Below are 19,974 nucleotides of genomic sequence, written 5' to 3' on the forward strand. Positions count from 1 at the left end.
AAGTAGGTCTAATTTATAACTTTATTTGTTTTCTGTATCACAAGACAAAGTGGATTTTAATGGTGGTATTGTCAGGCTTTTTAGGGGTTTACAGCTCATAAAAATGGAAACATTCCCTGAACTGTAGGACTCAGGGAAACAAACAAATTCTAAGCCAAGTATAAACATGCAGCAAGGCAGAGATGCAGCTCCCTCACATGAGTTTCCGACCAGTGCCAGATATTTTTCAAAGGGTCTCAGACATTTTTCATCAGCCACTTCTTCCCTGTCAGTTAAACAAACCCTTGGACTTAACACATAAATCCATTAGATGGCTATCATAACAAACCGTAGAAGTAATGTAAAGTTTATAAAAGTGTCACAATCAAAGCACATGAAAAAGAGAGTTGTAAATCATATTTTGACAAATGTTTGGAGCCCAGCAGAGGATAGCCCTTATTTTCTTACCTAAATGACACATTTATTGTACAGAATGGGAAATAAAAGTATGTTATAAAGTGCACACACAAACACATATGCACAATTACTACAGTGTATTTCCACACTGAAATACAAGTACCCTTTCTCACACACATACATGCACAAAGCTTTACTCACATACTAGTTTATCCAAGCTTCACTTGCTTGTGTTATTACCTCCAACATAAGCCAATTAAGTAGAGAAAACAACCCCAAGATCTTCAGCAGCCACTGCAAGTCTTCACTGTGCCACACTGTTTGCTCCTGAAAGCAGAATCACACTTAACAGCAAAGTTGTTGGCTGCAATTAAAGGGACACACTTTACTTTACCTGTCTGTTAGCTCTTGGTTTCTTCTTTAGGTGAATAGTCTCGAATGGGTGATTTGAGTTAGCCCATTTGTTTAGTCTGTGAGAAAGGCTTGAATAAATGTGAACGGCAGGTGTGGAACCAGTCACTGAATACAGTAGCTGTGGTTTGTGTGTCATTAGGAGAAAGATGAGCAGTGAAATGAAAGTGTTTGTGCACACCACACCACGCAGTGTATCAGACTGTGCCAACAGGAATAGCAGACATGCTTTTCTTCAATAAACTATTTTTTATGCAGCAAAATTCCCTGTCTGGCTCAGTTAAAACTGACTGGATAACATTGCTGAATAGGGTTGAGTATTTATAAAACTTTATCAGTTCTGATGTCTTAACAATTTACTCTTATTCCCATTTATTTGATTCCTTATGCATTAGCTTAAAAACAATTTTCAAAATGGAGCAAGAGTGACGGGAAGAGCACTACACATGTATGCCCACCTTCACGCTTTCATCCTCTAATCACAATTAAATGACTGAGACATTCACACACTGATGGTGTCACACAAAAACTGAAATCAACAGTATCGGTATAGTGAAAGGCTAGAGAAACTACTAGTATTCTGCTCTTGAATGCTAAATAAGCTTTAAGAATATTCTATATTTGCTCAGAAGTCCCTGTTGGGAAGACAGTCCCTATTTGAAGAATGTAGTCTGAGGAAAAAGTAAGCTGATGAAATGACTTAACTCACATAGGAGTGGCCTCTTGCCACAGTCTTCCTGCTTGTGAGAGCTTGTCTACGTGACATCTGTACATCCCTGACACAGTCGCATCACATCACATCACATTCAGACGCAAACAGGAAGAAAAACTACAAAATCCCAAACTTGGGAACTGATCATGAGAATTGTCAAGTGAAATGTGTTTTGATATGGCTGGTTCATGCAATGTTCCTTCAAAGCCCAGTGCTACTTAAGAACTACCACCTACACAAATATTTAAACCACCCGAGATGGATAAGAACCTTAGGTCAGCTTTCCAAACAGTTCCTCCTCAGCAGCAAAGCTACAGTAGCACTCACTTGCAGCAATACAACCCAGAATTCCTGCAATGAACCATGTCAGACCAAAACAGAATATTCCTGACATTAGTTTGTCAGTGTTATCTTGGGTGAAATGGCTATAACTAACATTGGCACTAAAGGACCCATCCCTCCACCAGTGGCCCTGGATCCCAGACTCCATCACTGCTAATGTAACTTACTAATTAGCCAGCACATTGGTGGAGGGGAGAGGTGCTCCCTCAGTGTGTGTGCGTGCGTGTGTGTGTGTGTGTGTGTGTGTCTGTGTGTGTGTCTGTGTGTGTGTGTGTGTGTGTGTGTGTGTGTGTGTGTGTGCGTGTTTGTGTGCATGTGTGTGTGTGTGTGTGCGTGTGTGTGTGTGTGTGTGTGTGTGTGTGTGTGTGTGTGTGTGCGTGAATGTACGGAAGCGTAAGCGTATGCAGAGAGACCCAGACCTAATTTTTTCTTCGTTAGAGACAGTCGGCCATCATTCTCCAAGGCACACAAAGTGATGTTCTCTCTCTGTTCTCTCTGAGTCATGAAGTAGAAAAACTCCCCCTCTCACCTTTTCTCTCTGCCTTTATCCAGCTCTCTCTCGTTCCTTCTCGCTCTCACCCCCCAGGGAGCTGGCTCCTGACAGCACCACAGAGAAAAGAAAAAATTGAAAAGTCAAAGTATATGAATTGTTTTGGTGTGTGTACACCCCCCCCACCCCCCTCTCTCTCTCTCTCTCTCTCACTCTCTCTCTCTCTCTCTCTTGCTCTTTGTCTGCCTTTCTCACTTCCTCTCTCATTCTGTGCTTCTCTCAGGCTCTCTCCTATTCCAATTTCACCCACGTTCTCCTGAGAAGGCAGCATGAAGCAGTGTGCTTTCGAATCATCCACTTCTTTCCAGCCAACACTATTCTGCTGGTTCGCAATGGTTATATTTTTCAATATGTTTCTTGCAATGGGTGCTGTGCAAGAGTTTTACCAGAGACAGACAGAGAGAGAGGGTGCTACTATTGTATTGGAGCCATATATCAGAGCTTTGGACATGGTGAGAAATCAGAGGAGTACCTATGGTTTTTTGAATTTTATTCTGCTATGGCACATGTAACATTGTGAAAAGTGCTACCTAAACATTTACACAAATTTATTTACACTAGCATTAATGAAATTGTGCTAACAAAGGCGAACAGCTTATGCTCTTCTCAAAAAAAGAAAAAAAGGATGCTAGAGCTTTTTGGGTAGATTAAAACAATTCCAAATTCAAGTCAGCCATACATCTCCAAAACAAGAACTATAGAAGATATTAACAGATATTAACATGTTTTCTGCAGCATCTCAGCAAAGTCAACACCAGTTTACTTCAAACAGGATACTGCTGTAGCTAGCCTGATCAAGCCGAAGGCCTGTTATGGATCTTAAGTTTTCAGTCTAGTTTTTTCCCTCTGAGCATAATCAATTGAGGCATATGGTGCTATGTACATCAATTCAGCCCCTTCAACAAACACTTGTTATCCACAATTAGGGAAGAGAATAATGTTAAAAGGAGATAGAGTGTCAGAATCATGGTGCTTTTTTTCTCAGATCTCACTGTTTCAGGTCCCTGGCCATAGGCCTGCATTTTTGCGAGCACTTTACAATATGGTGACCCCTACTGCAATCTTCTCAGAAGCCCCGCTGCCCTTTGAGACACAGCTGCGCGATGGCCAGAGGGGCGGGGTTTTCTCAGAGAGTTCATCCAATGAGGAAGCTGGTTCTGTCTTGTCTTGTCTTGTCTTGTCTCGTCCCCACACAGTGGTTCTCAGAGGAACAAATGGGAGATAGTTGACATCAGAATGGCATGAATGTTATTCTAGTGTGACAGATGTCGCCCATGGCATCGATGAGCTCTCCCACACTGAGGAGCTGGCTTGGCTTGGGTAGACACTGACATATTCTACCCAGCGATTTCCCTTCTAAACTTTGTGTGTTTGTCCGTGAGTCTGAGTGTGTTTCTTTATGTGTGTTAGATGAGGCTACTCCAGGTAATATGGTTAATGTCACATTCCATGTTTTCATCCTTTGATGCAGTTTGTGTGAGAATGTGTGTGTGTGATTTTATAACAAAAAAGCATCTGCGCATGCATCTGTGCATGTGTGTATGTGTGTGTGTTAATAGAGCTGTCCTTTTAATCAGCACCCCTGTGTGTTTTCCCCGTGGAGCTGTCATTGGTTGAGTGATGATGGTGAAGCTGCCACTGTTTGTGTCATTTAAATCCTCTGGCAGGCAGGGGTGAGATTACCAGCCTCTTACCTGTTGCCCTAATCAAGGGAATTATTACCGAATGGCTGGATGTTACTTGGAATAGCACCATCTAAAAATATCACACACACAGGAAGAGAGAATTTCAGGTAGTGAAGTACATCCGTGCTTTGTTTGATTTGGTGTATTAATCACTAGACAGCACTGGCCATAGTGCTTTTTGAGAATTTCCATTCTTGCATTTCTAACATATGTGCTCTCTTCTGTGGCATTCTTTTTCTATGTTTCTATTTAGCAGCCACAAAAGACTGCTTACTCTTCAAATGTAGTTGTTTTGTTTGCAGTTAATCTAAAACTATGATGTGGTCTATATGCCTGTGGTAACTAACGTGTCCCTGGCCCTGATTTTTTTTGTCTACAGCAGGAAATTGGAGGGATGGCACCAACACAACAGATATGATGTGCCTTGTCTAAAGCAACATCAAAAAATCAAGTTTTGCACATTAAAATTTACAAATATTTATGAAGAATCCCTGCAAGATTAAATTAAAGTGCTGTTACAGTGATGCAGTGATGGAGAAAAAAATGCATTTTCATGTTGAATGTTGCCAGCAGGTGGCAAGCCATCAGTTGATGCACAAAGCATGAAATGCTGTTTGAATTCACCCTGATTTAGCTAAATCTCTGAATGGGAAATAAAATAAATAAATAAATACAAAAGCAGTGAATATTTTAACAGAAAGAGCAAGCAAAGCACACTGGTGTTTAAAGGTGATGCAGCTGATGCACTATGAGACTGCATTGCTGTAACTAAACATGAATTTAAAAAATACTATTACTGATGAGCTCTTCACTCAAAATGTGACAGTGGCAGTAATGACAGGCAGTTGAAATAACATCTAATCTATCTGTCTGTCTGTCTGCCTATCTATCTATCTATCTATCTATCTACACTATATTGCCAAAAGTATTCGCTCGGCTGCCTTCACACACATATGAACATGAGTGACATCCCATTCTTAAACCATAGGATTTAATATGATGTGGGCCCATCCTTTGCAGCTATAACAGCTTCAACTCTTCTAGGAAGGCTTTCCACAAGGTTTAGGAGTGTGTTTATGGGAATTTTTGACCATTCTTCCAGAAGTGCATTTGTGAGGTCAAACACTGATGTTGGACAAGAAGGCCTGGCTCGCAGTCTCCGCTCTAATTCATCCCAAAGGTGTTCTCTTGGGTTGAGGTCAGGACTCTGTGCAGGCCAGTCAAGTTCTTCCACACCAAACTCGCTTATCCATGTCTTTATGGACCTTGCTTTGTGCACTGGTGCGCAGTCGTGTTGGAACAGGAAGGGCCATCTCCAAACTGTTCCCACAAGGTTGGGAGCATGAAATTGTCCAAAATGTCTTTGTATGCTGAAGCATTAAGAGTTCCTTTCACTGGAACTAAGGGGCCAAGCCCAACGTCCGAAAAACAACCCCACACCATAATCCCCCCTCCACCAAACTTTACACTTGGCACATTGCAGTCAGACAAGTACCGTTGTCTTGGCAACCACCAAACCCAGACTCGTCCATCAGATTGCCAGACGGAGAAGCGTGACTCGTCACTGCAGAGAACACGTGTCCACTGCTCTAGAGTCCAGTGGTGGCGTGCTTTACACCGCTGCATCCGATGCTTTGCATTGTGCTTGGTGATGTAAGGCTTGGATGCAGCTGCTCGGCCATGGAAACCCATTCCATGAAGCTCTCTACGCACTGCTCTTGAGCTAATCTGAAGATCACATGAAGTTTAAAGGTCTCAAGCTATTGACTCTGCAGAAAGTTGGCGTCCTCTGCGCACTATGCGTCTCAGCATCCGCTGACCCCGCTCTGTGATTTTATGTGGCCTACCACTCCGTGGCTGAGTTGCTGTCGTTCCCAATCGCTTCTACTTTGTTATAGTACCACTAACAGTTGATTGTGGAATATTTAGTAGCGAGGAAGTTTCACAACCGGACTTACTGCACAGTGGCATCCTGTTACATTACTATTACAGCACCATGCTGGAATTCACTGAGCTCCTGAGAGCGACCCATTCTTTCACAAATGTTTGTAGAAGTAGTCTGCATGCCTAGGTGCTTGATTTTATACACCTGTGGTTATGGAAGTGATTGGAACACCTGAATTCAATGATTTGGATAGATGAGCAAATACTTTTGGCAATATAGTGTATCTATCTATCTATCTATGGCCTTGTGCCACCTTCCCACCAAAAGAAGAGCATCAATATGAGTCTATATGTGACATGGCTTCCCTTTTTTGGTGCAGAGCAGTCAGCTCTGATGCTCTCCCCTGGCTGAAGAGGCTTGTGAACAGCCCTCGGCCAGTGAGGCCACTTGACATGTAGAACATTCAATCCACACAAGCAGCCACGATGGGAGAGGCCCATCCACATGGAGAGGAGAGGAATGAGAGCAAGGATGGGAGAGACAGAATAAGAGCTAGAGAGGAGAGAGAAGTGAAGAGGGGGCAGATGACTCCAAAGACAGAATAGGCTGTCTGTGTTGCATGGGTCACAGATGGATTACCCGACAGTGAAAATTACTCAGTTACTGATTCCTGGAATCAGCTGCTGGTTTTAATGAATTTTTAGTGTAATTACCTTACTACATAAGTAATAATTTAATGTGAGGGCCTATCATCTATATGCCAAACAAGCTCCTGTGGTCCATTAAAGTTGGCTGAGTGCAGCTAAAGACCTTATTAGTCTTTGTAGACAACTTGATTGTGGCACCATGCTGCCCTTTTGCGAAAAATTTTCAGCATACTGTATATAGGGCGAAAACATAAAAGCAGCATTGCTCCCTTTTGTTTAAGCTGTACAATCAGTGAACATGCATATAAATAATTCACAGTGAGTAGCTGAGAGGCATTGTGAGCTGACTGTAAACCATTGTTTGATGATTACACACTCCTTTCATCTATTCAACCCCTGGAAAAGTACCTAATAGGTGGCCAATGGGCTACGTGTATGTCTGAGTAAGGGACAGAGAAGGTTCCCATGTGCTTTTCACATTGTTTACAGGGAATCTGAGAGTGTATAGCAACTGGGTAGCTACCAATATGTTGGGCAAGGTTAAGAGACACTGATGGAGTGTAATGTAAGTCATCACGTTTTTCATCTCATTAAAAATAGGCCCAGTAGAAAGGCAACAATAGGCCTTCATAAATAACATTCAATAATCAGTGTTAATCATTTATGAGATACGGTCAACCTAGATGTAGCTACAATGTGTCCTGGGCTGATTGCAGTTTATTTTGTAATGTGACTGTGCAGATAAAGGCTAAACTACAAATTATTAATTTATACGGTTTATACTGGAAATGGGAAGATTTAGCTGGGATGATGTCATCCACAATCACTGTCTCCACCAGTGTACAGTGTACATGTGTTAGAATTTCTATTCCAAAAAATAAATCTCCTGCACAGCCATGTAATTTCATTGGTTTGTGGTCAAGCGCAGGAAGTCCCAAATCGACCTTTGATCATGATAGAATTTGTCTTGTCTTTAATTTGGAACGTCTTACAGAACTCAACCCTTTAAAGTTAAGATAACCCTCCTCCCATCCCATCCATCCTTCTCTCTGCTTTTTTCTGCCCATTTGATCCTCTCTTCACTTCACATTTTACATTTTAAGCATTTTGCAGACGCTCTTATCGTGAGCGACATACCTACCTCTGAAAAGCTACAGCAGAGCAGATGCGGAGGTGGTGCCATTTGTCTAATTTGCCAGCTCATTTCCACTGGTCCCTCTGACTAAGGCAGGCTTTCTTATGGGAAGCAGCTCCCTATTAAAAGTTTATTTAGCAGAAGCCAGAGGTATGATTAAAATTCAGCACAAGCCAAATAGGATGAGGAGCAATGGGGGGACGGGGGGTCTGATTACACCCTGGTGTGTGCACACGGTTGTGTGTGTGTTTGTGTGTCACTGTCTCCCCTGAAGGCATCAAAGTCATCCTCTGTAATGACAAGTATTATTACAGACGAAGCTGAGCGAAAAGCTCAGCAGCACATTGGATGGGTGCAAATTATACTTAATAACCCGCATTTCTGTCTTTGTGCTTCTTTTTATTCCTCGCTTTTCTTTTTTCCTCTCTTCCTCTGTCTCTGTCTTTCTCTCTTGTTTTAGAGTGGTCCAGTGCTGTCCTCCACCAGTGTTCCCTCTCCCCTCAGTTTTCTGTCCCTTCGTCTGTCTCTTGGTAAGTACAATATACAATCTCGTATTCACCTCCTATAAAAAACTAAGGTTTTATCCAGCTTTTACAGCCTGACTTAGACAACCTAGAGTGGCATATTGCTTTCACCTTACAATATGGTAGAGGAAGGTGTGATACTGTATGTATTACTGTAAAATTATGACTATTATGTCTGTCCAGATGGCCTTGATTAGATAGAAACATCAGATGTGGTAACACAGAATACAATAAAACATAATTTCTTGTCAGTTTGTGTCATTTTGTGAGATCAAACGTATAAAGAGAACATGATAGCATAGAAATAATACAACCTGTGAATATAATTAGAGGACTGCTTTTGGTGTTTCTCTATCTTGGCCAGAGAGTCTAGACAGTGTAAATGTGTGAGTCCGATTGGCAATACTGACATGATGTTGCAATCAACATTTCAAAAATTAAAGTTGAGATTAAATCAAAATAATTTATAAGTCAAGTGGAAACACAAAAACAGACAATGATAGAACAGACAACACAAAACAGACAATGTCTTGTCTCTTGGGTATAAAATTCAACATCCAAGTCCAGAGATCCAAATGCAAATCCAACTGTAGCTACATTATATGGAGTATAAATGCCACCACAATATTCAAACACTCAGCTACCATTCTGTGGTGAGTTTTTATGTAATGATTGCTGTTCTTAAATATTAGAGAAAAAAAGAAAATGGAGAAAATAGAGGACCACACTGTCCAGATTGCACAGGCCAACTTTCTCAGGCATTTACAGTACATCATGTCATACTGTAATGTTGTGAGATTTTGTGCAGAAATAGTGTGGTGTGGTTGAAGACTGACTCAGAGCTTACAGTGACCTTACAGAGGACAACGCTAATTGAACTTTTCTCCCATTAAATCTCCCATTTCATTTAGTCAGTAAGAAAAAAATACACTTAAGAATGGCTAGGGGTTTGATAGGTCTCCTCAATGTAGCTCAATGTCATTGAGCTTTGATAAGCACGAGTGATACTCATGGTATTGTAAGGGGCTTTGGATAAAAGTATCCACTGAATGATATATATTGTCCGCATCGCGTCACCATTCAAAGTTCCGAGCATCAAGTTCCTACTTGACACTTACCAGCTATATATCAACACCACCATCATCTTTCTATGTTCCAGAGGGAGTTATATCTTTAAAAGTGTTCGGATTTTTACTATAGTACTACAACAATTGCGTGTAGTATGTACTGTTACATATTACACACGGGTGAAAAAATGACAGCTTCTCAGGAACAAAGAAAAACAGTCTTGTTTGTGGGCCCTCTCAAATGCTTTTTGAGTCTGTCCAGTGGGTTTTGAAAGGGTATCAAAAACCAAAGAGGAGTTTTCGTCACCAACAGTGTACCATCAAGGCTAATCCTTCAGCTGAAGTGAAAATAGAAGAATCATTGAAATTAATTGCAGTTCGAGTCACAAGGCTTTGACAGGATAGCAGTATTCATTACTATAGTAAGGTTTGTTTTGTCATGAGTTCTGTCTTAATGCTAGCAATAATTTTGTGTTGCCATTTTTCAAATGGTGACCAATTTAGTGAGAGTTTCATTAATCTATAGAAATGAAGCTGCTGTAGTCTATTAGAAATACTTTTAAAACATGCAAGCTCAAGGGTTTAGATTGTAGCAAAGAGCAGCAAGTTGATGACTGGTTTAGACAGGTTCCCCTGCTGTTTCCTAGAGAGTTTGGAGAGGTGCCCAATTCATCAAACAGCTCAAGTGATTAGAATGAATGTTTCTGCATATAGGAGGAATTCACAAAAATGGGCTGTGGCCGCTGAGGCACCATGAATTGCACATCACTTTTAAATGCTATCTGCTCTGTCTCAAGGATCAATTCACAAAAGATATTACACTAATGATATTATAGTGCAAACACGCCCACAAGTTTTGCAGCTGAGTGCAATTGGCCCTTGTTTTGCGTCTGACTGCAGTTTTCCTTGTCGCAAAATATAAATGTCGCCTTTGCTCCAAGAACACAGTAGGCAGGCAAAACGTCATCCTTGATGTTGTCAAGTATAGCAAGAATTGTTTGACCTGGAAACCTGTATCTGCGAAGAATTTTGGTTAAATCAAAAAGTGATATTCTCCTTTGAAATATGCATTCTCGAGCACACCTGACATGATATTGCCTTTGCCTGCCACTGCTGCCATGATCACTGGAAAGTCCGGACGTTATAAATTCGCTTCAATTACCACCATCTCTTTGAAGATGCTAATAATTTCATGCTAACTGTGTGTAGCTCATTTGCATAGTAAGGGCTAATTTTGCACCAATTGTATGAACGTGCAGTTAGGGTTGTGTTTCACCCTTTGCAGGTGCTTTGTGAATTGGGCGGTTTTCTTTTTGTCTTATTCGTGCAGGTTTAGTGTCCACAAGAGCCGCACAATCCTTTGTAAACTTGTCCCTCAACGTCTAAGTTCTCAGCTGGACTGATGTGATTGGTAGAAGTTGTATTGCACAGTTTGTAATGAAATGGGCCTAACAGTAGAATTTATTTTCCTCACTCTATTGGTGATTTCAAGGACTATTACTGTGATCCATGACCCTACATTCAATGACCTTGTTCATGTCAGGATAGAATACATTAGATGTTTTTACCCACTTAACACAGTGTCAGTATCTCATCTGCACTCACCTGAAAATGAATAATTTCATTCCAAAAAATGCTCTCTCATGTTATATTTAATAACCTGTTTGAAATACTTTATTCAAACATGTGTGCAGCTGTAGTTCCAAGTAGTCTTTTGTTCATCCTTTAGAATTAAAATGAGAACTAGACATGGGGGCCCGCTAAGTCCTATGCTTTTTATCCTTTCCATTGAACCATTAGCCTGAAATTCATCAGGGACATTTTGAAAAACCATAAAGGAATCTGTTCTCAGAAAAAAAAAAAGAAAAAGAAAAAAAATCTTATGACTCCTAACTTCAACATTAAGCCACAGTGTTCTTGCATTCCAAAAAATGGATATCACATTTTGGTACAAAACTACACACACACACACACACACACACACACACACACCCATATATATATGGGTGTGTGTGTGTGTATACATATATACACACACACACACACACACACACCCATATATATATGGGTGTGTGTGTGTGTGTGTGTGTGTGTGTGGTGTGTATATATGTATATATATATATATATATACATATATACATACACACACACACACACACACACACATCCATACCCAATATAATGAATTCACTTCTAAAAAAAAATCTAAAAAACAATCCATGTATAACTATTCAAGCAATGTGTGTGCTCATGCTGAGCACATCTGGTGACAACAGCCTGAAAGTTCATCCACTCAGGACTGACCATGTATTGCGTGGATTCTGAATATGGGAACACCCAAGCATCGATTGCAGGAAGCTGTCCTCTGTATTCATGATGTAGCTGAGTGTATAGCGAGAGAGAAGCTGCATTTTCCATGTCCAAATGGCCATACATCTTAATATTAACCAGACGAATCATCCGGTCCTTTTCACATGCACCCGGGAGAGCAACATCATAAGCCAGCTCTAATGTATAATTTCCAGCTATCTGTTGTTATTGCTGATTACAGGGCTTGTTTACTAGATTCGAGGCCCTCTGTGGATCTGTTTGTGTGTGTGTGAGTGTGTGTGGCCGGGGTTGATGATTGGAATAGATGGGCTGTGTTTAGAGCTGTATGTTCCCTGGTGAGGCCTTAGGGGGTGGGCGGTCTGAGTGGGCTAGTGAGTCCCACCATCTCTATAAATACACACTGGGATCCCATTCAGAAGCTCTAATGTGTCTGTGTCTGTTTGTCTGTGTGTGCGTGTGTGTGTGTGTCTTTTTATATGTGTGTGTGTATCTGCGTGACGCGACTGCAACCAGGCAAGCAAGAGGCTATTACTGGCCGGCAGGGTTGCCATGGAGACCAGTGGTGTCAGAGAGGAGCAACATCTGTGGGGTGTTTGTTTGTCAAGACAGGTTTTCCTGTCTGTCTCTCTGTTTTTCTCCCTCCTTGTCTGTCTTTTTAGTTGGAAGACAGAGGCATCACCTAGCAAAGAGTAATGCCAAGTGAAGTTTTAGATCATGATGCAGAGTCACTAGTCACTCATCTGTAATTGTTTTCACACACCAGTAAACACTGCACTTCAATGCTGAGCTTATTTAAAGGTTATAATTCCGATGGCAACAATTCAGCCATGTGCGCTCTTAATCATCCTCTTAAGTTGACCCCCCAGACTGTGGCAGTGGGCTGGGGCTCTGGCTTGGGGTCTACCCCAGTGAAAAGCTCCCATTCTGGGAAGTGTTTAACCCCTGCCCCCCCCCCCCGCTCTCTTCAACTCCACAGCTCCCCTCTCTATATGGACATGTTCTATTTCCACGGCTGGAAAAACATGCTCCATTCTCCTGGCTGCTTTATCGGCAGTTCAGCAGGGCACAAGTTCTCTTTTAATAGGTACTTATTTGGGCAATGGGAGAAATCCCATATTTTTGGATGCCCCCCCAATCCCCCTACACCCCCCACCCCATCCCTTCTGTCTTCTGCATTCCCAGTCCTCTATCTCAATGTCACCCTTCTATTTCTAACTCTCTCTCTTTCTCTCCTTCATTCTCTGGTTATCCCTCCTTTCTCTGGCATGGCAGCATTAAGAAGGGAGGGTGGGCTTTTTCTCTGGACATGCACCCCAGGGGATCATACATATGCAAGCCTGTATTGCAGATACCGGATGCAGTTCAATGCTTACCAGAAATTTGACATAAACACACACACTCGTCATAATTGAGCTCATTCTGTGATGTGATAGAAGTGTTTATGCGGCATTTGTACATGCCAGTTGATTGCATTTTGCATCTGTACATACCAGATACATTTGTTTCGTCATGTAACAATGTTCTCCTCAAAAAGCTGAGTTTCTTCTGTTTGAGAATTTGTTATTTTGGAACCTGCCAATCCCTTTAATCTGTCTCGATGCCTGCAGAGTGATATCAATATGATCCCAAAAGGTACTGGTATTCAAACTGACTCTAACAATCAGTAAGAGTGCCAGGGGGATTGAGTTTATCTGAGGGGAAATTAGTACCTCTCAGCTGGAATTCAGAGGCTACTGGACTGCCTCTCACACACTCCACATAGGTCAATCGGCTTTCCTAGAATATTTGGTGTGTGTGTGTGTGTGTGTGTGTGTGTGTGTGTGTGTGTGTGTGTGTGTCTGTGTGTCAGTGTGTGTGTGTGTGTGTGTGTGTGTGTGTGTGTGTGTGTGTGCCCTCAGTATTTTTGACCATGTTTGGGCAAGCGTGGCCCAAAGGAGCCCTCACTGGGTATGTGTAACTGGGCGAACCGAACCTTCGACCCCCTAATCTGGTCTAAATGAGACCGTCACACACATAGCATGGCTCAGCACAGCCCACCACAGCACAGCACAGTGTGTGTGATGTAACAGAGTAATTTTTGGATAATTTAGTGTTTTCAGTCTGCAGGCATCCCTCATCTTAGGCCAGTTACTCAACTTCCTAGCCCAAATTAACAGGCTTTTACAGTTTGCCCTCCACCTACCTTTCTCACCTCCAAATGAAACACATATCCATTTATGTCAAGATTAGATTAAGCCTTATGTTGGATTGGGTTATGGCTGTTACCCTCACATGCCCACAAAAAGATTGTAAAATGAATGTCAAATAGCTGAAAGAGCTTCCTCTAAATTCACCAGATGAGTCGACACAACAAGGAAAATGGCACCCTTTCAGGAGAAAATGTGAGTACTGGTCTAATGCTTGCAGTTACTTCATTGTGTTCAGACAAGAACAGTTTCAGTGCTACTACCTGAAGTAGGACCAAAACAGGGATGGGGAAAAATGAAAGCCCACTCTACACCACAAGTGACTCAGATGTGATTTTATGTCATCTATCTCTTGGAACAGAAACATTCTTATTTTATACACAGGCTCCACACTGACATGCTTCAGATCTTTCAACTAGGTAGTTCTGACTTTCTCACATTTTAAAAGTCATTGCAGAGGCTTTTAATCCATATAAATACCAGTATTCTGATGCATTTTCTCTGTTAACCTGAAAATAGCTGGAAATGATCCTGTCTCTCTATGGTTACACGCGTGTGATTTTTAAATATATTCCATGTGGTTTAAATTATACATGCTTATTGTGGACTGACGTGTGAGCATTTTGTGATTGAGATTTTGTTCATGTTCATGTTTTGTTCTTTAGAATGAACAATGCAGTACGATATGATACGATGCCATGCCATTCGATGCGATACAATTCAGTACAATACAATACGTTACATTACGTTACGATACGATACAATACGATACAATACCATATGATACGATACGATACAATACGATAGGATATGATATACTGTATTGTCCCCATGGGGAAATTTGTCTTCAAGGCAGTGCTGTATTGGTATAAAAGAAAAGATGAGGTTAAAAACATGCTTAGACTGTTAAAACACACATAATTAAATAATAAATAACCTATAGGATTTAAAACATATATGGCCATCCTGTAGAAATGCACACAAAACAGGAGGCTGTGCAACTCTTTGTCTTACTGCCCTGTTTCAAAATTTGCCATCAGTTCAACTTAGATTAGCCTGTCTTAAAGGTTTTTGTTTCAGCTCTTCTCTTTCATGCCTGATCCATCTAAGAGCTTCATGCTGATTGGCTGAAACAGATCTACTTGAACAGGGCGTGCATGAAGGTGCATGGGCCTTAATTGAGTTAGAACAAAAACCTGCAGTACAAGGGGTCCTTGAGGACTGGGTTGGGAACTACTGCATTAGTTATTCAGTTATTTTGGTGTTAATGATATATCACAGTTGTGGATGCACAATTAAAATGCAGCTAAATCAGAACCAATGCTGACACAAGTAGATGCAACCAGTGCTGGCTATATGTAGCCTAACATAAATGAACTTCTGCCACAGCTGCTTTAAAAAAAAATACACATGAAATGTTCATACGGAGGCATCGTTCATGACTCAATGGCTATACCTGACTCAATTATGCCAGCCATGCTTCACTGGAGTAGTTCTTTTGCTTTGAGTGTATATTTGTAGTGTGCTTATGTTTAGTCTGCCGTCATTCAGTGTGTAATATCAGCACCAAAGTTAAGGCCCTGGTGCATTTTGCTGTGTACCTAGTGTGTCAGTCCTGTACTCTGTAATTCTCTCGTAATGTGTCTGGCTAAATTAACCGAGTGAAATTCCTTGTGCACCCATTGCATTAGTCTAACAGTCTAACAAAGGCGATTATGATACTGTGCGAGTTTACAGTAGACTTGCAGGGCAGGTTTCCACCAGAGAGCCATGTCCCAGTCGCAGGGTTGGGTTAAGTGTGCTAATGCGTCAGCCTGACCCTGCTACCTCATTACATTCAGGGAACTCCCTGACTAAGTGCTTCTTTAAACATACACACATACAGTATGTATACACACACACACACACACTCACACACACACACACATACAGTGCTCTGTAAATACCTCTGATCCTGAATGCTGATAACCCGGGGACAACCCCCCCAACCCACACACACACACACACACACACACACACTCACACACCCCTCCTCTTTCCCTCTGAGAGGCCTCACTGTTTCCTCACTGAGGGTAGTGGTTGGGCCTTGGGCCAGCTCTTGCTCTCTCTCAGATGTACATGCATGCACACACACACTCTATTAGCCACCATTTGGCAAAAGCTTTACTTCATCCTTTATAAGGTGCATGCTACATCCATTAGGCCATGTGTTAAGCCCTTTGTAAAACTCAATTTGGATGAGACTGGAAGCAGACAGCTAGATACAAAACCCTTTAAGTATGTATACCTACTTGTATGTGTTTATGCGTGCACGTGTGTGTGTGTGTGTGTGTGTGTGTGTGTGTGTGTGTGTGTGTGTGTGTGTGTGTGTGTGTGTGTGCGTGCGTGTGTGTGTGCGTGTGTGTGTGCGTGTGTGTGTGCGTGTGTGTGTGTGCGTGTGTGCATGTGTGTGTGTGTGTGTGTGTGGTGTTTTTGTGAGCTCATTTACTCCTCTTTCTACTGTCCACTAGGGAAGAAAAAGTGTTTGAGGTCCCAGGTGGTACTCTTTGCAAAAAGATGTTTGAAGAGCTATTGGAGAAAAAAAAAAAAAAAGAAGTCACCAGAACACACTGGAAACTGTCTTTATGAAAGTCTTGTGTTCAACAAGAGAGCTACTATTGGTGTATTTCAGTGTGGGAAATTAATAAGCACTGCCCTGCTTTCTCTCTACGTATGTGCGCACGTGCATGGTTATATATGTGTTCATGCGTGTGCATGATAGTGAGTGCGTGTACACACACAACCTTCCATGCATGAACGATCTGTCGGGCCACAGTTGGGTACTGCAGTCAGTGTGTGTGACTGAAAGACAGCCAGTTTCCATACCAAGCTCAAGTTAATTATGTAACCCGGAACCGAGGAGCGTGAGTGAGCGGGGTGATCCTCAACTATAAAAGGCAAAGAAGAGGGTAGAAGAGGGTCATTTGGCCTGGAAAAAGACATTCTTCCCTCCAGCAGCATAATACTTCCTTAGCCTCAGTCCCAGAGAAACAAATGGTGATTACAGACTTTTGTACTTCCAGCCCAAGAACAGCATATCTCAGCCAGTTTGATTTATTTTTTAGGGTCGGACATGAGAAAGTTTTTTCCCCTCGTATCCAGTAGCCAGTGGTTTTAACTTTACATTTGTTCTGCAAAAGTTTAATTCAAATTTGTTAATAAAACTGGTCAACTGTAAATATTAAACCTCAAATGTTAAGAATAAAACTTGTAAGAACACTGAAGAGGAAAAAACGAACTTGGTATAATCTCCTAAGCCCTATACTTGCTTGTCAAGCATTTCAAGCTTTCTTAGCTGGGAAAGACAGACGTGACTTGTGGAATATTGAATGAGAGACAGTGTAATGCCTTGAGGTTATGCTATAATAGCAAGAACGACAGGGCTTGAGCTCTGTAAAAAAAAAAAAAAAAAAAAAGGAGAATGAGCGACAGCATGTTGACTGAAAAATGTCTTTTTCAAAACCCGCTGCACTGACTGCTGAAACTATCATGTTGCAGAGAAGAAGTTCGTAATTCAGGAGCCAGAAGAAAAAGACCAATATGGACAAAGCTTCCTTTGTTTATGAGGTCTTAGTAGCATTTTCCAGTCCAGCTGCAGTCCATTCATTCTTTTGAGTTGTGTCCTGACCAAACACCCTTTCCTAATTCTCCAACAATACATTTTTGAAGGACATATGCACTGAATGTGATTCACCACAATGCTTACTTGCTCTTTTCTATTAGTTCCATGCATTCACGCCTGTTAGTTTCCAGATAGACTGCCACAATCTACTGTTAGCCAGTTAGCAGTTCCACTGGAGCAGATGTTTACGCTGAGTTGCATGCCTTGCTCAAGAGCATTCCAGTGGTCGCTGCTGGAGGAAAGGCTGTTGCTCCTGCATTTTCAGTGCCCAGTTTTTTTTTCCATCCAGTCTTGAAATTTGAACTGGCAATCTCCTTGTCTAACCTTTATAGTAGGCTAACATTTTCCACTGAACATTCATACAGTAATACCACAGGAATAAATCATTCGTTGGTGTTCTTATAACAGGTTAAAGTTCACCCCACAAAAAAAGATATTTTCCCACTTACCACTAGTGCATTCTATCTATCCAGATAGCCCAACAAGTAAATAATATAGGTGGATAGATACAGTTTTCCAGTTTTCCATTCCAGTTGTCCTTTGACAGGAAATAGTTCCCAACGAAAGTCTTAATCACACATCCGCGAAGGGCTGTGGAATTTGTTAGGCATCCATGTCATTGTTCTTAGAAAGGCTTGTTACTGTTGATTATTTTCAATTTGAGCTCCACAAAACAAAACAATACCCACCCAGAGACAGGTGAGATCACAACAAACTGAAAATTCACTAAATCACATGACACTATCTGCATAGATATGCTGCACTAGGGGTAAATAGGAAAATGTCTTTAAAAACACACCGATAGATGCATATGGATTCATTCACGCACAAATTCACATGCCTACACAAAGTTACAAAAGCAGATACAGATATGGACATAGACATGAATATGGACAATTACACACATACACACACACACACACACACACACACACACACACACACACACACACACACCACACCGGATCTTCATCCTTGTTCAGGTAAGTATGTGTTTACTCAGTGATCACTGCCCCCTCTCCTCCAACACCCTGTTGTCAAGTGACTAAATTAAATATAAAAACAGGTGTAGGAGACAGAAACATTGATTTCACTGCCATTTATGTTGTTTGTATAGAGACCAGAGGTCTTCTGGGTGTCATAAAAAAACTGGATCCCTTGCTGAGGTCTCTCGGTAAATTAAAGGCTACTTTTGCCCAGTGTAAACAGTAGTATTTTTATGATATTTCTTTGCGTCTCACAACATAAGGAGTGTGCAGCAAGCAGCAGGTCAAAGCGTAGGCAAACATTAACCCTCACGCTTATTGGATTCCATCTGATAGGGCTTGGTGCAATCTAATTTATGTTAATGCAATTGAACAAACATGTTGCTACCACAATGCTGTTGTCCATCTGTGATCTAGAATCAAAATTGGCTCCCTCTGTAGGAGTTTCAAAGTGAGCAGAGGGATTCAGCAGAAACCTAAAAATCCTTGTGTGTCTTTGTTTCTGTGTATCCTGGTTAGTGGCTGTTCTTTCCGGAGGTCATAAAAAGGACTGTTTAACTAAACCAACAGACCTGAGGTGTGTTCTGCATAAGTAGTACACACCTTTCTCTCTCTGCCCCCCTCTCTTTCTCTCTGAGTAGTGGAAACATGCCACCTAGTTCTGCTTATTCTGAGTTTTGCATATGTTGCAATGTTTTAGCCTAGATAGGGAAAACAGAACTCTTAGCAACATATTCTCTTTCTCTCTGTCCCACACATGCACACACATACACGCACACACATAATAGGGCCTCTGAAGCATCACTCACAGTGTATTGTTCTGTCTCCAGGGACCTGCTCCCTCTGGCCTCTACCTTGCTTCCCATCTCCTTCTCTCTTCTCTCCTCCTAGCTCCCCCCAGCTTCTCCTGCTCAGTGCTGGGACAATGCCCATGTGTGTGTGCATGTGTGCTTGCGTGTGTGTATGTGCGTACTAGCTTTGGCTACTTCTTTTAGGAGAGAACAACTACATTTAGCACAGAAAAAGACAGATGGGAGAAAGGCAGTCAAACAAAAACATTTGTAGACTTTACTTACACACATACGATACCAGTTAGACACAAACACAATTCTTTGTTGACATTTTATTGTTTTCGTATGTGTGTGTATAGTTGTGTGGTGCTGTATATCAAATGGTAAGTTAGACTTCTTTTTATTGTCATTGCACAAAAAAACACAGCAGTGAGATTTTGGCAACGAAATGTCGTTGCTTGGCTTCCAGATTACAGCAGAGATGGAATTGTGGGACCGTTTAGGTATATATAAATATAAATATTATACATAAATATAGTCTATATAACTGGTATGATATGGTCTATATAACTAGTGCTAAAAAACAGGAGCTAAATAGTAATGAGTGCAATTTAGAATAGCTAGATAAAACAGAATGTACAACAACAGACTAAACAGTGTAAACA

At 41.4% G+C, this 19,974-nt stretch overlaps 1 protein-coding gene across 1 annotated transcript in view; it reads left to right on the forward strand.

Annotated features, from left to right (window-relative positions):
- plcb4b (phospholipase C, beta 4b) overlaps positions 1-19,974 on the forward strand; it is a 93,059-nt gene that overhangs the window by 12,436 nt on the left and 60,649 nt on the right. Inside the window, exon 3 of the mRNA XM_030047413.1 lies at positions 8,224-8,293. The gene's annotated coding sequence lies outside the window, so the exon portion shown is untranslated. The remainder of the gene's footprint in view (positions 1-8,223; positions 8,294-19,974) is intronic.

Source organism: Myripristis murdjan, chromosome 24 (assembly GCF_902150065.1).
Source record: "Myripristis murdjan chromosome 24, fMyrMur1.1, whole genome shotgun sequence".
Lineage (NCBI taxonomy): Eukaryota > Metazoa > Chordata > Actinopteri > Holocentriformes > Holocentridae > Myripristis > Myripristis murdjan.